This window comes from Protopterus annectens, chromosome 8.part0 (genome assembly GCF_019279795.1).
Source record: "Protopterus annectens isolate FY-2018-M chromosome 8.part0, PAN1.0, whole genome shotgun sequence".
NCBI lineage: Eukaryota > Metazoa > Chordata > Ceratodontiformes > Protopteridae > Protopterus > Protopterus annectens.
Window position 1 is genome coordinate 1595180841 of NC_056741.1, and position 19986 is coordinate 1595200826.

A 19986-nucleotide genomic window follows, 5' to 3' on the forward strand; every position below is an offset into this window, starting at 1 on the left:
TTGCCCCGATAGCTCCTTCTCCGACCTGCTTCCCGGGTTCGGAGCCTTCGGAGCTGAGCAGCCTTGGAGCCGGAGGTGGGTCGGCGCCGACAGTATCGGGTACTTCGGCGACGACTCTTCCCTCGAGCCTGTCGGGTCCATTTTTGTTGGATCAGGGCTCTCGGAGCCGTGGGATGAGCGTCGGATCCGAGGGAATCACTGTGTCTTCGGCTCTGTCTAGGTCGGAGCACACTGGTCCATCGGATCCGATGGCTTCGGCGCCAACCCCGATCCACCCATCGGATCCGAGCGAGGGTCTGCTCTCAGATCCCAGAGAGAGCGGCTCTCCTTCAGCTTTCGATGTGATGGAGAGGGCACTGTCGAGTGCTTCCAGGCCCCCCGGTCCTTGCTACGGCTCCACCCCGCACTCCCTCTCTGTTGGGTCTGGCTTCCATCACCCGGCCCCAGGGACAGCCTGCTTTGCTGTCCCAGGTCGTTCCCTTGGAAAAGGACGTGGCTGGTGAGACATCCTCGGACAGCCCCCCTGAGGACGTCCCTCACAAGCGAAAGTGCAAGAGGAGGCACGTGGACTCCCCTGAGTCCTTGACTGATGACACGGATTTGGATGAAGGGGAAGGCTCCCCTAGGTCACCCCCCGAGGATGTCTCCTTCAGAGACATCATGGAAATGCTCAGGATAAGAGGGGGGTGGTCTGCCCCTAAGGCTTCCTCGGATGAATCCGTGTTCCTGGAGGCATTCAAAGCAGGCCCATCTGCCTCTTGGGTATCCCCTCCGCCCAACCCCTTAGTGGACCTTATTACCACTAGGGCGTGGAAGGAACCGGACACTGTGGAGCCAGTCCCCAAATGCCCGGACAAGATCCTTACTCTGCCCTCCGAGAGGTTCCACTGGAGCAAGGGTCCCCCTGTAGATGCCATGTTGGTGGCGTCGGTGTGGCCACCAAGAGGGAATTAGCTCAGGAGAGTCCCTTGGTCCATCCACCGAGCATGGAGTCCCGTTTGATGGACCGTTTAGGGAAGCGGGCCTTTAGTGCAGCGACCTTCTCGGTGAGGTCTCTGAACTACATGGCACACGTTATTCGACTGCAGTGGGACCTTATTGAAGAGTACGCTGCGTCACCCCTGGAGTCCATGTCGGTGGAGGACGTTGTACTCCACTCGGATGGCCACTCTCAGGTCCATATCTAACTATGCGACTGTTGTCCCACGCCACAGAGGGAGCCGCTAGAGCCAGCGAAGCAGGCCTCATCATGTGACGTCAGGCCTGACTCCGGCATTGCGAGTTCGTGGAACCCTTCAAGGCGTCATTTGCGAATGCCCCTTTCGATGGTTCTGCCCTGTTTGGCAAGACCGTTCGTGAGAGTTTGGTCCAGAGTGAAAAGGACGGGAAGACGTTGTCTGCCGTCGGAGTCCGCTTCTCTGCTCCCCAGAGGTCCTTCTCCAAGAACCAAAAGGGACAGAAGAAGATGTGGTTCCGGAAGTCGCAACAATCCCAGTCCGCTCCGGATCCCCAGTCCTTCCGTGGCAGAGGAGGACAGGGTGGACGCCGCCCTAGAGGCAGAGGGGGCCTGAGGAATGGTGGGTCCAGAGAAACTTTCTCTGACTGGCCCACCCAGCAACCCTGAGGGGTTGCCCGACTGCTCCTCTCTGGAGGCAGTCGGGAGACATTTTTCGAGGCACCTGGCAGCTTGGGAGTCCATCACAACAGACCTCTGGGTGCTTTGTATCATATCCAGAGGATACCAAATTCCCTTTTCTCACATCCCTCACCAACCCAAACGCCTCCCCGATGTCCCACCCAATCAGAGGGAGGCTGCAGCTGCGGAAATTCAACAGCTCTTAGGAAAAAGAGCCATCCAACACGTCCCCCCAGACCAGTTCGGATCGGATTACTACTCCAGGTTCTTTTTGGTGCCAAAAAAGCTGGGGGACCTAAGGCCATTCCTCGATCTCTCCCTCCTGAACCTGTCAGTAACCAAAGAGAAGTTCTGGATGGTCACTCTTCAATCCAATCTACCCCTGTTGTGGGAGAGCGACTGGACGTGCTCGATAGACTTCAAGGATGCGTATTACCACATTTTGATGGACAAATGATCCAGGAGGTTTCTTTGCTTCCGGCTAGGAGCCAGTCATTATCAGTTCAGGGTCCTTCCCTTCGGTCTCACCTCAGCCCCCAGGGTGTTCACCAAGGTATTAGCAGTGATAGCGACCCACCTAAGGCTCCAGAGAATGCAGGTGTTTCCATAACTAGATGACTGGCTCCTGACCACCCCAACAAGGCATCTACTCTGCTCAGCCAGGAATTACTTTCTCCACCTTGCTCCCCGGCTGGGGATCACCGTCAACACAGACAAATCCTTTCTCAACCCGACTCAGGTGATAGACTTTATCGGGGCCAGATTAGACACCAACAACTTACTAGCCTTCTTAACCACCGAGCAACTTCACACCCTGAGGCTACATGTGCGGGCCATTTTACTATCATCGGCTCCCCCGGCGGGATTGGTCCTGAGGGCACTGGGCTCCATGGTGGCCGCAATTACCCTGCCCCCCATGGCTTGACTGAACATGAGGGCTTTGCAGTGGACTCTCCAAGTCCAATTGTCCTTCCGTTGATACCCTCTCAGTCACCCCATTCCCCTCAGCAAGGCTTGCAAAAGGGCTCTCGCATGGTGGTTGCAATCACTGGACCTCCAAGTGTCCCCTCCACTCACCACGGTGACCACGGATGCCTCTCGCCTCGGGTGGGGGGGGCATTATGCGGGCAGGATGGTCCAAGGCATGTGGAATGATACAGAGACCTCATTGCATATAAATGTTCTAGAGATGAGGGCAGTGCTGTTGTCGTTGCAAGCACTTCAGAGCCTTCTTCCTACAGGAACAGTTGCAGTTCAGTCAGACAATATGTCTGTGGTCTGGTACATCAATAAACAGGGGGGAAGCAGGTCCTACCCATTCTGTCGAGAAGCTATGAGAGTGTGGGAATGGGCGATCTCCACCAACTGCTTTTTTATTGCAACGCACATTCCGGGACAGTCCAACATCCTGGAGGACAAACTCAGTCACACCATACTGTCTTCTTACGAGTGGTCTCTCAATCCCCAGGTAGCAAAGCGGATATTTGTCGTATGGGGATGACCCTGTTGCGATCTCTTCGCCTCTCCTTCAAACACGAAATGCAACAGTTACTTCGCTCTAATTCCCCCACCAGGGAATCCCCGAGAGACACTCTGGTGCATGCTTGGCCTCCCGGCCTACTCTATGCTTACCCCCCTCTACCTCTGATGCTGTAGCTTCTACAGAAAGCCAGTCGGGTGGGGAGCAAAATGATCCTCATTGCCCCATTCTGGCCTAGTCAAGCTTGGTTCCCTTACCTCTGGTCTCATCTGGTGAATGCACCTTGGATTCTAGATCCCCTCCCGGATCTGATTTCCCACCGCCTAGGCCTCCCAGTCCCAAACCTGGACAATCTCAAGCTTACGGCTTGGTTGCTCCAGTTCCACTCGTAGCTAGGACCCCCGGTTTCTCCTCCCCAGTTTAAGCTATCCTAGTAGCAGCACACAAGCCTTCTACTAGGAAAGTCTATAGTAGTAAATGGAGACGTTTCACTATTTTGGCGGAGCGTCAGAACCTGGACCCTTTCACAGCTCCGTTGCATGCCATTTTGGATTTCCTTTCAGGGCTTTTTCATCAGGGGGCTAGCTGTTCTACAGTCAAAGTTCAACTAGCAGCTATCTCTCATTACCACGTGGGACATGAACTGGGTCCATTGATCACCACAAAGCTATGTAAGACCTTTCTGAAGGGCACCTTCCTACTCAGACCTCCAATAAAGGAAGTAGTGCCTTCCTGGGATTTGACTTTAGTACTTCAGGCCTTGACAGCTCCCCCCCCCTTTGAACCTGCAGCTTCAGCTGATCTCAAACATTTGTCATGGAAAACAGCCTTTCTCGTTGCTATTACTTCAGCTAGGAGGGTCTCTGAACTTCAAGCCCTATGTGTAAAACCTCCTTACTTGACCTTCCACAAGGATAGGGTTTACCTCGGGACCAATCCCTCATTCTTTCCTAAGACTGCTTCCGAGGCAAATATTAACCAATCCATTAATCTGCCAGTTTTCTTTCCTGAATACCAGAACAAAGGAGAATACAAACTACATTCTTTAGATGTGCATAGACAGTTACATTTTTACATTCATAGAACGGCTGGTCATAGACAATCCGACCAGTTGTTCATCTCTTTTGCCAAATTTAACTTAGGTAAGTCTGTGTCGAAGGTCACCTTGTCAAGGTGGATTTCGCAATGCATCCTTTTGGCTTATGAAAGTTCTGGCAGGCCCGCACCTCAGGGAGTCCGTGCCCACTCTACTTGGTCCATGTCTACTTCTGCTGCCTTTCGGTCTGGAGTACCCCTGGATGATATTTGTTCAGCAGCCACTTGGGCTTCACCTCATACCTTCATCAACCATTATAAATTGGATATTATCTCTAGAGGGAGAGCATCCTTTGGCTCTGCAGTGCTCCGGAACATCCTTCCATGAAGGCCGCCCAAGGTCCAGGTAGCTGGGGACTCTGTCCCAAAGGTTGCTGACAAATGAAGTTAACTACTTCAGATTAAGGAGTTATGTACTCACCATAACGTTCCATCTGAGTAGGTAAACTTCATTTGTCTATAACCGTCCCACCCTCTTTCCCCCTGACCTTCAGATGTTATTTGGCCAGAGGTTTTACTCTGCCCTTTAAGGAAGGTAGTTAGTGTCCTTTATCAGCCTTATTGGTTATGGGCAAACTTGATCTGAGGTCAGTCAGGGTTGGCAGGGGATTATGGGTGAAGGGGAGGAGCTAGGAGCTTGGATCTAAGCTATGAAAGATTGCCAGCTCGGATCCGATTCCCAAAGGTTGCAGACAAATAAAGTTTACCTACTCAGATGGAACGTTATGGTGAGTACATAACTTCTTATTTCCACCCCCTTCACTATAAAAAACACCTGGTAAAGGGCCAGTTTGTCAAAGTTGCAAGGATGACCTCCAAGAAAGACAGATTTATTAAGGAAGCTGATGTATTAGAGAAAATGTTTCAGGAGAGAGGTTATCCCCTTTCTTTATTAAGCCCTATTAAATAAGAGATTATTCAGGGGTAGGGAGATAATATATTCCTTTATTAGGGCATTCTTTGAGTGACATAAGTCTTTAGCCAGATCAATCTACTCCTTTTGAGTTTGAGAGAGCTTATACCCTCCCTTATAGTGTCAATATGGAAAAGGTTAGGAATTTAATTAAGAAAGATTGGATTATTTTAGGGCTACTGATGAGCTTTAGAAGCTCTTTGGTGATTCACCATGTGACGCTCCTGCACTGGTCCAGTAATCAAGGAGCCTCAATCCTCACCAGCAGTATCAGTGAGGGATGTGCACATTGGGAGGATAACAAGTACACACACAGTAAAGTACAATTTCCCTTAAGAGCACACAGAGATCACAGTCAGTCTGGGACTGGATTCTCCCTCTCTCTCCAGATCTCCAATAAGATTCCCCACTGACACAGCTATAAGGTTAAGATCGCAGCTGAGTGGTCAAGTGAAAACCTCCAGCATCCTCTGTGTCCAACCAGTGCTTCATATCCCTGTCCAAGTAGCTGAAATACAAACACACAGACACACACACACACACACACACACACACACACACACACACACACACACACACACACACACACACAAACACTTTGAAATTTGATTTATATACAAACACACAAATACTCTTGGGGAAGGCTGGCACAGGTTCTCTAGCTATGCTCCCTTCTGCTCAGACTATAAAGTAGTAAACACTGCCACCAACCAGCTCTTTATCATTTACTATAAGGCCATTCCCAAAGGGTGACCAATTCTACTGTGCAATGTTACTATTACCCAATTGGTAAGTGTGACCAAGACTAAGGCTATTCAAGAGTGGCCTATACAGTGTCACCAAGCACATATGCAAGTACTCTAAGAGCTTAAATATCTCTAAAACAAGCCACAATTAAAAAGTTTAAATATATTTAATAATAAATAATAAAACACAAAACAATACTCAATAACTCAACACAGTGACAATAGAGTTCAGAAGTATTTTAAAACAACATTGCAGGAGAGTCTCACATAAATACAGAAAACATCTAGATTGATCTTACTATATTCCTGTCTATCTCTAATATAAACTATGTTCTAAATAACTCACTTACAGAGCCTGGCAATGCTATAAAGTTAGTTAATGCAGCAAAGAGACAGAATGTCTGCAGCTAGGAGTTTTTTCTATTGCTGGAAACAGAACAACCATTCAGTACTGGGAACGACACCCACATCTGAAAGTTCCCTTTTTGGTCTTTGTGTTATGATTGTTATAATAGGCTGCACTTTCAAATACATTTTTGAAACTGTCTCCTCTTCTATAACTAACCTTAAGAGAATTTTGAATCACCCTAAGGGTACTAGGCATGATTGCAAACATGTTCCAATACTTTATAATAATTTGTTTAATCTGTGGGGAATCCTGATGGTATCTAGTTACAAAATATATATCCAAAGGCCTCCCTAAGTCTACTGAACCCCTGTTCCCAAAGGTCCCTTCCAACGAAATATTGATGATAGGTGCCCAGCCTTTAATCAATGGGTAATATTTCAAGCCCCATCCATCCAAAATCTCTCTCTTAATAGGCTCAATAAGAGACCTAGGGTATTTCCTATGAATAAATAGGGTCTCAGTATAATCTAACTCCTGAACCAGTTCATCCTTAACAGACGTCATCCAAGCGGCCCTAACCATTTGACCTTTGACAATGTTTTTCTTTTGAAAATAGGGATGGTTACACCTAAAGTGTAAGTATGAATTGGAAAACTAATCTTTCCTGTAAATTCTAGACATAAAGTTCTGATTCACATCATCTTTGGAAATCTGTACATCCAAGTATGAAATACTAGATCTATTCACTGTATGTGTCAGTAGTGGACCATAAATATTCCATGAAATTGTTCACTTGTTCAACGGGACCCTGCCATACAATAAAAATATTGTCCAAATAATGATAGCATGCCCAAATATATTTAAAAATTCACATTTGAATATATGATGGATTTTCCAGTATAATAAAATGATGTTGGCATAAACCAGGGCACAAGTAGTGCCCATTGCCACTCCTTATACCTGTTTATAGTATTCATCCTGGAAATAAACAATCAGTTCCATGTTTTCTAGAATTAGCATCAATTCATTCCTAGATAGGAATTCAAAATTGGCTAGTGTTTCCTCAAACCAGGTCAGCCCCATCTGCTGAGGAATAACAAAAAAGAGGTCTTTTACATCAATAGTAACAAACCATAAGCTGGCATCAAACCTCAATGTCCCTAACTTGGTTACAAAATCCCAAGAATCTATTAAAATATGTTGGTAAAGACCATAGAAAGTTTCAGTTTGGAATTTATGTAATTAGCCAAATTGGTCTCAACACATCTAACACATCCTTGTGGACCTTGGGAATTCCAAAAATCCCTGGGATGACATGTTTTTTAACTCATAGATATTTATATACTTTTTCATCTATCATACCCTGTAAAAAGATTGTCCTCTAAGGTCAAATCTATTTTTCTGTAGGCCACTTCAATTTCATTCCAGGAAACCTGGCAATATCTTAAGTATCTCAAGCATTTTACCCATGTAGTTCCATTCTTCCATGATAACAACTCCACCCGCCTACCTTATTAGGCTTCATGATTCTTAAATCCTTTCTTTCCCTCATGGCCTGAAGTAGCCTTCTCTCGTCTTGACTTAGATTATCTCTGTACCATCTCTTGGTCTTATAATATTTTTTTAATACCATTCTCACATAAGATGTCAAAATTAGTCTCAAAATGGGATGGAGGGGTGGGTTGAAAATGCTTTTTTAGTAAGTTTTTTGGGTGTGCCATAAGCAGGAGTCATAGGGTTCTCCCTACCACTAAAAATTCATCCAAGTTTAGTTTCCTAATAAACAATTTGTATCCAGTAAGGTTTCAAATAGCTTGCCTTTACTAGCAGAGATGAAAGTAACCCCCTTTTGGAAAAACTTAAAATGGGACCCCCCCCACCCTCACAATCATATCTGTGTATTTAAACACGTGGAAATTGTCCAAGGTATATATATATATATATATATATATATATATATATATATATATATATATATGTAAAGTGGAGCAAGTGGCAAAGTAAACCAAAACCAAAGAGCGTCACAGTCTAAATCCAGTCCTTTGGATGCGAAAACAATGATTTATTGTATAATCCACAAGGTGCAACAAGAAAAACAATACTGTATTGAAATCCAGTATACCTTTAGTCTTTGAATCAACATATTTTGCTAGGGGTGCTGTAACTGAACCATCAGCAGAGACAATGGGTCTTAGAGGGGGATCCAAGTTGTTCTTATGTACTTTGGGAATTCAAAATACATGGGACTTTGGGCTTTTCTACTGACAAGTAATGGAAAGTATCTTTGTCTATAGAGCCTTCTAACAACATGTCATATAAAATATTGTGAATTCTTTGATTGGCTATGTTGATTTCATTAATAGAGGCTCTAGTGTACTTGTCAGTGTCATTTAATATGTCCATCATCTTCCCTTCATAAACTATTGTGTCCATTAGCACCATACCCCCTCCCTTGTCTGGTTTCATGACCCTTAGATTTTTGTTGTTACAGACTTCCTTGAGAACAAGGTTCTCAGCTTGCGTTAAATTAGAGTGCGTTTTTTGATGAAGTAATCCCATTCTAATTTCATTCTCCACTTTGTCTTCAAAATTCTTTAATTGTGGGTGAATGGGTGGATTGTACAGACTTTTTCTTTTTAGACGTTCTGTATTAAAACCTGTATTGGTCTGTTTAAAAATTAGCTGCAAATTCTTTTTCCTAATAAAAAGTTTTATATCAACTAAAAGTTTAAAAATGTCGGTTCCTTTATTAGGAATAAAAGTGAACCCTTTAGAAAACAGATGAAACCAATCAAAGAATTCACAATATTTTATATGACATGTTGTTAGAAGGCTCTATAGACAAAGATACTTTCCATTACTTGTCAGTAGAAAAGCCCAAAGTCCCATGTATTTTTGGAATTCCCAAAGTACATAAGAACAACTTGGATCCCCCTCTAAGACCCATTGTCTCTGCTGATGGTTCAGTTACAGCACCCCTAGCAAAATATGTTGATTCAAAGACTAAAGGTATACTGGATTTCAATACAGTATTGTTTTTCTTGTTGCACCTTGTGGATTATACAATAAATCGTTGTTTTCGCATCCAAAGGACTGGATTTATTTGCGCTTGTGGACTGTGTTTTTTTATATATATATATATATATATATATATATATATATATATATATATATATATATGGTTCTACCTGACATAGTCGAAACCACACAACACCGACAACCACATCACCGACACCACATATTCGACAGTCCATAAACACGAAACCACATAACCGACAACGAAATAACAGGCGGTACACAAACACGAAACCCCATACACTGCACACACCACAATAACAATTAAAACAAAACACATCCCCATTCCACAAACCACACACACAACACAAGCACACCAAAATCCTTACAAGCCCACACTAAACCTTACCTAACCTAAGGTCCGTCACTATCGCACACTTACCTACCGGCTCCTAACCCTAACTCACTTAACCCGCCTATCGCTCCCTAACCCTAACTCACTTAACCCACCCCTATCCTAACCCTAACTCACTTAACCCACCCCTATCGCTCCTAACCCTAACTCACTTAACCCACCCCTATCGCCTCCTAACCCTAACTCACTTAACCCACCCCTATCCCCACAGACCGTCAATCTCCACACTTACCTGCCTCGCACCCTAACGTCCGTCACTACCGCATACTCACACAGCCTTTCCCCATGTCGGCATCCTCGGCGTTGGTGTTGTCATCCGTCGTGTCGGTCTTCTGCATTGTCGATGTTCTGCCACTCGCGATTAGTCAAGCCGGTCTTCTTCACTTCGATCTTCTGGAGCTCGTTCGATGTCGGTCTTCTGCGCTGTCGACGAAGTCAGGTAGAACCATATATATATATATATATACACACACACAACAATTTTCAGCTATAATTGAAGAGTGAAGGTTATCCACAAACAAACTATCCCCTAAGTCAACATTCTTTGATTCACCCTCCCCTTGTTTTTGTAATAAGGTTGCCATTTGCAAGTTGTCTGCGCATATGTGGGCATGTACCTAAATTCTGAAGTCTGGGGCTCTCCTGGTAGGGGCTCTCCCTAAAGGGCCTGTAGAATAATTATCAGCATTTTCTGTTTGAATCACCTAATTTTTAACCATTTGTCTGTCTGCAGGTCTGGAGTGGTTATCTTTGCTTTTAGGTAGAAACATCAAATATGCTCTGTCATCTTGGTATTTTTTTCATCCTTCACCAATTTAGTTGCTTTCCTTTTCTTGTTTTTCTCAACAGTTTTTTCTACCTCAAAAAACATATTACAGTATTTACCCTTGTACTCATTAATAGAAAACAATAAATCAATTTGTATCCTTAAATTCAAAACCAAAATTTCTTGATGTAATAAATTTAAATGTTTCTCATTATCAGCAATTAACACTCATGCAATAGATAATCCACTGTCATTCAAAATTTTAACAATTTCCTTAAACAAGTTCGATCCCACTATAACATTATTAGGAAATTTGCTTAAAAGCAAACCCCTTGGCATCCTTTAGTTCAAAATACATTCATTCAGGTACCAGTTATCAAGAGTGAGGGATTTATATTTAATTAAATGGTCTTTTAGTTGATGAATCATACCTTGGTATGATGTATAAATCCCGTATAATCTACTACCACCAGGATATACTTTTTTCCTGTGGAACTTGGGGTACTCAGAGGCCCCACAATATCCATAGCTACCCTCTGAAGTGGCTCCTCAATCACAGGCAAAGGCATCAAAGGATTTTTCACCTTGTCTTCTGCCTTCCCTAACTTTTGGCATTGCTCACAGGTCCTGCAGTACTCTGTTACATCTCTGGAAATTCCAGGCCAATAGAAGTTCTGCATAATACATCTCTTTGTATGTTTTATGCCCATATGACCTGCAAAGGGAATATCATGGGCTATGGCAAGAAGTGCCAGATGGTAGGCTAGAGGCACTACCAACTGCTGTATTCTCTCATCCTCTAGCCCTCCCTCAGGGGTCCACTCTCTATACAGTAACCCTTTGTCCCAGTATACAGATTCCCCCTTTCCTTGAAAATCAGGTGCCTCACTAGCTACCTTTCTCAGGCCTTGTAATGTAGGGTCTGAGACTTGAGCCTGTCTCAGCTCTCTCTTGGTAACCCTTCCAAGCTTCCCTTCCACAGGAAGTCTGGTATGCCTCACTGTCAGCCTGGCTACTACTACTCACCTCTGCCCTTGCAGTCACTCTGTCCAAGGGAACTTCATAGGTTCATAGGTTCATAGGTTCATACTAGGCTATCTGCCCTAGGGCATTTATAAGCCTAGCCAGAGTGTGTTTGGCTTTCACCACCCATTTTAAATTAATTTTGCTATGCCATTTTTGAGGTTAGTATACTGTGCCTCTGTCTAACAGTGACACAGAAGTGATAGCCGGGGTAAACCTACGATCTCCCATCCACTCATCAAGATTCCTCTTGAAGAGAGTCAATGTGGGACTCTGCCTAACCTGGACTGGGATTTTATTCCAGAGTGAAGGGAGCCTCTGGGTTATGAATCTGTCCCTCCAGCATGTCCTATTTATTTCAGTGCTGAGGTTCAAGTCTCTCGAGCGCATAGCTCAATGGGATTTGGATTTTCTGAGGTGCAGCATGTCCATTAATTCTGGGTTGGACATGGCTTTATACGTCAGGCACAGATCGCCTCTGAGCAGGCGGTATGCCACTGAGTAGAGCTGGAGTTTCTTTAACCGGGCAGTATATGGCATCTGTTTGAGCCCTTTGATCCTCTTGGTGAGGTACTTTTGGGGTCTTTAGAGTTGCTGCAGGTGTCTGGTAAGGTACATCCCAAAAGGGGCATTGTACTCAATTATGGGCCTGATGAGGGATGAGTAAAGAGGTACGATGACCTCCCCTGATCTAGATGTGAATCCCTTCATGATTAGGTGGGCTATATAAAATGTTTTTCTAGCCACTTTGGCCATGTGGTTGTCAAATGAGAGATTGCTATCAACTTGGGTCCCCAGGTCCCTAATGACTTCTTCTGTACTTAAGGGATTACCACCTATGTGGTAATTTGTGGGCACTTTGTTTTTGCCAAAGGGGATGACTGCACACTTTTGGCGTTTAGCTTGAGGCCATGGCTCTGGCACCAGTTGTCTGTTTCTATGAGGCCCTTTTGGAGGATGCTTGTGTTGGCTGGAGAGTTGATTATGGCGCCCAGTTTGCAGTCATCTGCGAACTTGGTCAGCCACAGTCCTTCCATGTTGGCCTGTACCGCCGAGAAATATATACCGAACAAGAGAGGTCCCAGGACTGAGCCTTGTGGGATGCCACTTGTAACTGGTTTGGAGTCTGACATGGCTCCAGCAATTCTAACCATGTGGGTTCTGTCCTTGAGCCAGTTTGCAACCCATCTAGTGACATAGGGGTTTATATTTAAGCTGGCGAGCTTATCTATAATGCCCGAGTGGGGTATTGTATCAGCTTTTGCGAGGTCCAGGTAGGCTGTGTGGACCACCTCCCCTCGTCAATGGCCTTGGTGACTGTTTCAAAGAAATCGACCAGGTTTAAGAGGCAGGATCTGCCCTTAACAAAGCCAAACTGGGTAGGATCCAGTGTCTGTAGGTCCCCAATATCTTTATTTATGAGGTCCATGATGATCCTTTCCATAGCTTTGCAGACCAAGCTAGTCAGGCTTATGGGGCGATAGTTTCCAGGATCCGTTGTGGCACCACCTCTGTGGAGAGGGACCACTGTTGCTGTACGCCACTCTTTGGGTACATATCCTGTAGTAAGGCTAAGATTGAACAGTAGTTTTATGTTTGGGTTTAGCTCTTCTTGGAGTTCATGTAGGGGCGCAGCCGGGACACCATCTGGTCCCATTGATGCTGTGTTTTTGCTTTGGAGAGGCGGCTCTTACCTGAGCATCTGAGATGTCAGGGGCAGCACTCTGTTGGGATAGATATTTGCCCTTTTGGTGGGGAGAGGGAGAAGTTTGCACTGAACCTGTCAGCTAGGATGTTGGCAATGTCTGTGGGCTCGGTGTATTTTTGTCATTTTGGACTAATTCTGAGCATATCTGGGAATTCCCACCCAGGTTCCTAACATAACTAAAGAAAGCCTTGTGATTATCCTTAGTGTCCTGTGCAATTTTTCTCGAAGCTGGCCTTAGACGATTTTATGAGTGCCCGTAGTTTTTGCTAATACTGATCAGAGATGCCTTCCCTTTTTGGGATTTTGCTCTATCATGTAGTAGCTTCCTCCTTCTATTGTATAGTTTGTTTATGGCTGGGGTCCACCAGACAGGACGTCTGCCTTTGGAGGATTGGGTCTTGGTTTTATTTGGGATTGCATGATCCATGCATTCCTGAAGGTGTTCATAGAATCGTTTATAAAGGATTCTGCGGTCTGGGCAGTATTTTCCACAGGCCGGGGCTTTGAAGGATTTCGCCTCGGTTTTGAGGCATGTGAAATTTGCTTTAGAGAAGTTTTCACTGTGGTTTTCTGGGCAGGGGGTGGGGTCGGGATGTGAATATCCAGTGAGATTAGTTTATGGTCTGATCTTACCAGTGAGAGATACACTTCTGGTCTGGAGCATAGTGTCCCCATGTTGGTGATGATCAGGTCCAGTATGTTTTCCCCTCTTGTGGGAGTGGTAACAAGTTGATCCATAGCATTTGAGTTTATAAATTCTAGGAACCTTTGGGCTAGGGTGTTGGAGCTAGAGTAATGCTCCCAGTCTATGTTTGGGTAGTTGAAGTCGCCCAATATAATGGTGTTTGGAGAGACCTTCATATTTTCCAGTATTCTCAGGAAGGCCAAGTGGGGTTCCTGTGTTTGGGAGGGTGGTCTGTAGCATGCTATAAACTGGAAGGCAGTTTTACCCACAGTTAGTTGCACATGGATAGTCTCTGATGCTTTGTGCTGTGCCACCAACCTGGAGGTGTGGGTATCTTTGACAAATATTGATACTCCCCCCTCCTTTTGTGGCTCGGTCCAAGTCTTGGGGCTGAAAAGCATGGTATGAGGTATAACCTGGCAGTGCTGGGGTGCTCTCGGGAGCCTTGAACCAGGTTTCTGTTACTGCACAGATATCGATGTTCTCCATGCTAAGGAGAGTTTTGAGTGCGTGCATCTTGAGGTTTAGACTTCTGGCGTTGAGTAGCATTACTCTTAGTTTCTTATCCCTTGTGATACCTATGGAGGTGGGTTTGTCTTTTGAGCCTTGCCTAAAAAAGGCACTATGGGGGTAGCAAGAGCCTTTGCCAATATCCAAAGCCCAGGGGTGACAGGTGCAAGCCGTCCCTAGCGAAGCATCGTGGCTTGTCGAGCATGTCATCCCAGGCTGACAGGCATTGGATCCCCTTTGAATGACACCAAAACTTAAGCCAATTGTTGAAATTGATCATCTTGTCTTCATATTGTGGCATCATTCTTGGTGAGGGTAAGATGCTACTCAAGGTCAGGTTTATACCGGCCTGGGCTACATGCTCAGAGAGCTCCTCTATGTCTCTTTTCATGTAGTCCAGGGAGGTACGTCTCAGGTCATTCACACCAGCATGGACAATGACTGAGTCATATTTGTACTTGCCTTGGAGTGACCTGAGTGCTTGTGTTATGTGGCGGATCCTAGCACCCGACAGGCAGCTCACCGTGACCTTCTCCTTGTTCAGCCTGGTGAGTGGGACGTCAGTGTGCCTGACGATAGAGTCACCTATTACAAGTGTATCAGGTGTGTTGTTTAGCCTTAAGGGCTGTGACTGTTCAGCACACTGGCTTTGTGAGTTATGTGTTGCACGTGTTTTGTTTTGGGGTAGCGGTTGCTTGGGTGTCTGCTTTGGAGGTCTCTGCTGCTTAGGCAGATTTTTATTTAGAGCCTCGAGTATGTTTTTGTGTGTTTATGTGTTTGGTTTGTTGTCGTGGTAGGTCTATGTGAGACTGGAATTGTAGTGAGTGTGGTTTACTTCTCCTCCTGACTGGTTACGCCAGTACTGAGTTGAGAGAGCTTAGCCTCCAGTTTGGCTATATGGTTGCATCTCTCACATGTGTTGGAATTTGTTGGGAGGAGGAGAGGGTTGTCTGTGTATATGAGGCAGTTGTAACATTGCCTCAAGATTCCCAGATTCACCTGCTGGACCAGAGAGGAGATTGACAACTGACCTTTGGACATGCTAGAATAGTATTGGGAATTCCTTTATAATTGAAAAAAGGGCCAATGGGGAACAAGGTACTCAAGGGGAGTTTGTGAGGGTGTAGTGCTTATAATTTTTTAGAGCTGACTTATATAATTGCTTTAGTGAGCAAGTGCCAGGTAACTTAAATGCAATGTGTTACAGGTAACTTAAATGCAAAAACAACAAACAATAACTTTCTTTCAAGTGAAACAAGGAAATAAGTACAGTAAGCAATGCAGATATCACTAGGGATCCACAGAAGTGCTAAAAGGCCGTTTTAGGTGGAATTAGCGTTTCAGGAAATAAACAAACAACAAGTATACAAATAAAGCTAGATTCAGCAGGCCTGGATCTAGTCTATGCTACAGCAAACAAGGTGTACCAATTTCAGTAAGAAACAGTTAGAATATGCAGGCACTATAAGCCTTTAACCAGAAATTCCCTGCTCAGAAGGGCAGAGTCCAGCCTCTCCTCCCACAAGAGTGCAGACCGCAATCCTTCTTAACGTAAAATAACTGGCCTGAAGCCCAAGTGCTTAAACCAGAACTAATACACTTTTAGAATAACAGACACTGAGCTCTCAATCAGCAGTTCCTAACTTAGAAGGATGTAAGCTACCTGTCCTGCCAACACAATGCAGGCCACAAACCTTCCTAATGTAAAACAACTGATCTGAAGCCCAAGTGCTTAATCCAAAAGACTTAGAAATGATAGCTACACTTTAATCAAGTTACTACCAGCAGTAATAAATACAACTGAATACTTTAAGGAATGCCTGGATTAGTACTCAAGTTATACAAACAAAGCTAGATTCAGCAGGTCTGGATCTAGTCTATGCTACAGCAAACAAGGTGTACCAATTTCAGTAAGAAGCAGTTCAAATATGCAGGCACTATAAGCTTTAACCAGAAATTCCCAGCTCAGAAGGACAGAGTCCAGCCTCTCCTCCCACAAGAGTGCAGAACACGAACCCTCTTAATGTAAAATAACTGGCCTCAAGCCCAAGTGCTTAAACCAGAATTAATACACTTTTAGAATAACAGACACTGAGCCCTCAATCAGCAGTTCCCAACTTAGAAGGATGTAAGCTACCTGTTCTGCCACTACAGTGCAGACCACAAACCTTCCTAATGTAAAACTGGTTTGAAGCCCAGGTGCTTAAACTAAAAGGCTTATAATGAGTTACACCAAGCAGTAATAAATACAATTGAGTACTTTTAAGATGACGCAAAAGCAAAATAAAGTAAGAAAACACACAAATAATAATGGAAAGAGAGAAAGGAAAGAGGGAAAGGAGTAGCAGAAACTAAGCTGATTGGCCTTCTCAAATGCTCTCCCTGTACTGGGTAGAATGAGGTAATGACACTAGACTGGGAGGAGGGTCCCAGATCAAATTTACACTAGGGGCGGGCAACTGCAAAGCCACCAACTATAAAAACACTATGCCAACAGGGAAACAAACTGCAGAAATGTTACTCCCAGCTGAAAAGCAGCAGTGAGCCTTTAAATGAAAGTTTTAAACAGCTAAAGGAGCCACTAGAAAAAAAGAGCATGGAACATCAGTACCCACAAGCAGCTGTGGCTCACATTCAGTCTCACTGTTACAGGGTAGCTCCCTCTCTGAAGTAACCACCTCACCAGTCCTGGCTGTATGTATGCGGTCTGTCTGTGTCTCCCCAGGCTACCAGACCCACATGCTTGTCTCCAAGCCTGACTGCGTGTAACTGCATGAAAACATGGCACTGCATTATCAAAATCATTCCCTATCAGGACATCTGTAGGGTGGTAGTTTGGTACCCTTGTTGTCTCAAGACAACCTACTGTTGGCATTTTGTCATTCCCACTTACTGGCTCTCCCACCTTTTGTTCCCCACTTTGCCTCTGTGGACATCTATATGCTACATGGCCCCACTGGTTGCATTTAAAACATTTAACCCTAGGTCCTAGACATGTACCTGGACTAGTGGCTTCCCCTGTTACTGGCAGATTCTATTGGAGCAGTATGGGGTTCCCACCATGGGCTCCCTTAGACCCATGAGCAGCAGTGGGTGTCCCTTTTCTGTGCAGGGATGCTCTGCTTGCTAGGTATAGGTCTCCCTTCTTCCCCAACACATCTACAGTAAGGCATTGTCTATCTGCTAACCAGATTCTCATGTCCTCAGGCAAAGTGCTAAGGGCTTGTTCCCTCACCAAAATGTCTGCCAGCCTTCAAAAGTGGTGATCTGACATCTACTCACCCACCTATGAAAATAAGTGCTTAGTTCAGCAACATATTCACACACACACACTTTCATCTGCCTTGCATCCACTCATGAAACTTTTTCCTATAAGCTTCAGATATTAACTTAAAAGATTTTAGCAAACAATTCTTTATAACATTATAATTTAAGCAGTCATTATCAGACAGTTTAGAAAGAACAGTTACAGCTTTACCATGGAGTAAGGAGGTCAGGAACCATATCCAGATCTCTTTGTCAACATCATACTGTTTACATACCCTTTCAAACAAATGAAACTATCAAAATTATCCCCCTCTGTAAATTATGGAAGAAGTTTACTGACCTTTGTTTCTGCTGGGGTTCAGTTACTCCCTTCCCCATTACCTCCATGACTCTGGCGAATAGTCAGTATCTCCTTTTCATGTTTCCTCTGCCTCTCCTTCTCCTCAGCTTCCACACGTAGCAGTTTCTCAAATTTTCTCAGTCTCTAGACACCTCAGTCTCTCTGCTGCCTCTGTTTTCAAATGCTTGGCATCTAACTCAAGTATTTTTAACTCCAAATGGATTTTTAAGTCCTCTGTGGAAAGGTTGAGCTGTCCATTTTCTGAAAGTTGTACATCTCCATGGTCAGTCTGATTGTCCTCTTGGTTGCAGTTCAGTGATGGAGCTGTGACTAAAGCTGCAATCCTGGCTGCCTTAGTCAGGTTGGCATGCACCAGTCCTTTAGCCTGGCACATCTCAGCCAACTGGCTCCTTGTCATCTTGCCATACTCCTCTGCTGACATGCTTGCCTGCTCTCCCTGACTAACTAAGCTAACAAAACAAAAATTGTAATAAAGCAATTGTGATATCAACTCTGAATGTTCACTGCGTGGCTGACTAAGTGTACAAGCACCTTCAGTGATCAATGTAAACAAGCTACAGTAATTCAATATCCACACGACTACAAGCCAATTAATATGTGATGTAGCTATCTCACCACTATCAACTAATTAATATGTGATGTGGCTATCTCACCACTGCCATACAACTAATATGTGATGTGGCTTTCCCACCACTGCCAAACAATTAATATGTGACACCCCTGCACTGGCTCAGTAATCAAGGAGCCTCAGTCATCACCACTAGCACCAATGAGGGCATGCACTTTGGGAGGATAACAAGTACTCACACAGTAAAGTACAATTTCCCTTAAGAGAACACAGAGATCACAGTCAGTCTGAGGCTAGTTTCTCCCTCTCTCAACAGATCCCCAGTAAGACTCCCCTCTGGCAAAGCTATAGGGTTAAGATCTCAGCCAAGTAGTCAAGCCAAAACTTCCAGCACCCTCTCTGTCTAACCAGTGCTTCATGTCCCTGCCCAAGTAGTGGACACACACACACATTCACACACACACACACACACACACACACACACACACACACACACACACACACACACACACACACACACACACACACACACACACACACACACACACACACACACACTTTGAGATTTGATTTATATACAAACAGACAGACACTCCTGGAGAAGGGTGGTACAGGTTCTCTAGCTATGCTCCCTTCTGCCCAGACTATAAAGTAGTAAACAATGCCACCAATAAGCTGTTTATCAGCTAGTATAAGGCCCTTCCCAAAGGGTTACAAATTCTACTGTGCAATGTTATTATTATCCACTTGGTAAGTGTGACCAAGACTAAGGCTATTCAAGAGTGGCCTATACAGTGTCACCAAATACATATGCAAGTACTCTAATAGCTTAAATATCTCTTAACAAACAGCCACAATTAAAAGCTTTAAATATATTTAATAATAAATAATAAAAACACAAGACAATATTCAACTCAACACAGTGACAGCAGAGTTCAGAACCACAGGAAATATTTTAAAACAACATTGCAGGACAGTCTCACATAAATACAGAAAACATCTAGACTGATCTTACTATATTTATATTTATCTCTAATAGAAACTATGTTCTAAATAACTTACTTAAAGAGACAGGCAAATGCAAGTACTGAATTGATGTTTACAGGTCCAAAGACAAATACAAAATATCTCTCTGAGATAGTTCTTATGTTACTATCAAACATTTCTGCTGGGTTATCTCAGATTACAGCATTCTTTGTCACCTCTATGTCAAAAATACTTATTTCTCAGAAGTTTGCCTGGAACAGTAAGTTTTACCTTTGAAACCTGTAATTATATCTGTTTCCATTCAATATAAAAACATCCTAGCTACAGACATTCTGTCATTTGCTGTATTAACTAACTTTATAGCACATTATAAAACTCTTTACTTTTCAACTTATTTTCTTAGAGTTTTGCAAGTTAACTCTGTATGTCCCAACTTCTACTATGAAAACGTACATTTGCACA